The sequence below is a fragment of the Odontomachus brunneus genome, unplaced genomic scaffold (assembly GCF_010583005.1).
Source record: "Odontomachus brunneus isolate Ranch 3 - 2012 unplaced genomic scaffold, Obru_v1 Obru_scaffold_341, whole genome shotgun sequence".
NCBI classification, from domain to species: Eukaryota; Metazoa; Arthropoda; class Insecta; order Hymenoptera; family Formicidae; genus Odontomachus; species Odontomachus brunneus.
Genome location: NW_022639791.1, coordinates 79373 through 80847, shown reverse-complemented (window position 1 = coordinate 80847; position 1475 = coordinate 79373).

Genomic DNA, 1475 nt, shown 5'->3' with positions numbered 1-1475 from the left:
ACAGCGAGCGCGGTACCGTCGGCGTCCGTCGCGCGCGCCGGAACATCGGGCGTGCGGACGCGTACGCGGGCGGCTCCGGAGCCTGCCTCGGAGGGTGAGGGGCGTCTCACCCGAGGCGCGGCAACGCGCGGCACGGCACTGTCCACGAGGACGCCACACACCGCCGCAACTACACGCACGTTACGGAGCACCAGGTCCACTGCCGCACTACGTCCGCCGCCACCAACGAGGCGGACGTCAACCACGCCGTCGCCGTCGGCGTACACTGCGGCGCGCCCTGGAGGGCACGCCGTGTCCCCCTCGTACGCGGCCGTCACGAGGGCACCGGCGACGAGAACATCTTCGTCAAGAACAACGGCCGGTGTACCGAGGGCGGCCATTTTGGACGAGACACGAGCGCCGCTGCAACAGGAGACGACGCCGGTGAGTCGAGCGGGCGCGGCCACGAACTGCGCGCCCCGCGATAGAGCCGCGACTCGCGAGTCGGAACCTGCCGGCGCGTTCTCACGTGTCGGCGTGCTGCGCGACTTTTACGAGTCGCCGCCTGATTCGCGGCCGCCGAGCGTGCCTCAAGAGTGGTTTTCACCGCCGCAAGACGGTGCGGATCCGAGGCGCGTCTCGTCGGCCGCGACGACGGCGGCGATGTCGCGCGTCACGCCGACCGGGGGATGCTCACGGGCGTCACAGGGAGGATCGCCCCTCATACCGCCGTGCACGGTCGGGGCTAGATCCTCCCTCATCACTCACATGTCGCCCGTCACACCGCCGAACATCCGCGGTGTGTTCGTGGCGGCGGCGGGCGGGTCTCCACCATGCCCGCCCGCCTATACGCCCGTGAGTTGTGCGCCGGCGACTTTAACGACCGCGACGGTGGTGACGGCGGCGGCTGGGAGTCCCGTGATGTCTACGGGGCTCCCGGGCGCGCGCGGGGGGTATTTTTCGCCCCCCGTGTCGCGTTTTACGCCGCCGGCGCATACGTCGCCACCGACCGCGGCGATCGTCGCGGGGCCGCGGTTTACAACAGCGGGATCGCCCGGGGCGCCCGCCACCAGGCCCCGGGCGACAGGGAGCGCCCTCTGCGAAGCGGAGGTCCCGTCCAGGAGGGCGCTCCGGCCGCGCCCCGCCCAGAGGACGACCACCACCACCACCACCACCACTACCATCCGGGGAGGCGTCGTCGACAACACCACGAGCAGCAGCGGCAGCGAGGGGGGCGGCGCCGTCGGCGGCGGCACGGCAGTGGACTCCGAAGAAGAGGAGTGGACAGTGGCCGAGGGGAGAGCCGCGCGGAGAAGAGCGAGGAGGGCGCGCCTCTCATCCAGTGATGAGGCTTCGGGCACGGAAGCGCGCGCGACGCCTAGTCCGCCGCCCATCACGGTGGCGAATTATCCCCCCTTACTGGGGGTCGCTGCGAGGAGCACGGGGAGCGGAAGGACGCTGCCAGCAGGACCCGCGGAGGATGCGACGCGTCGGGG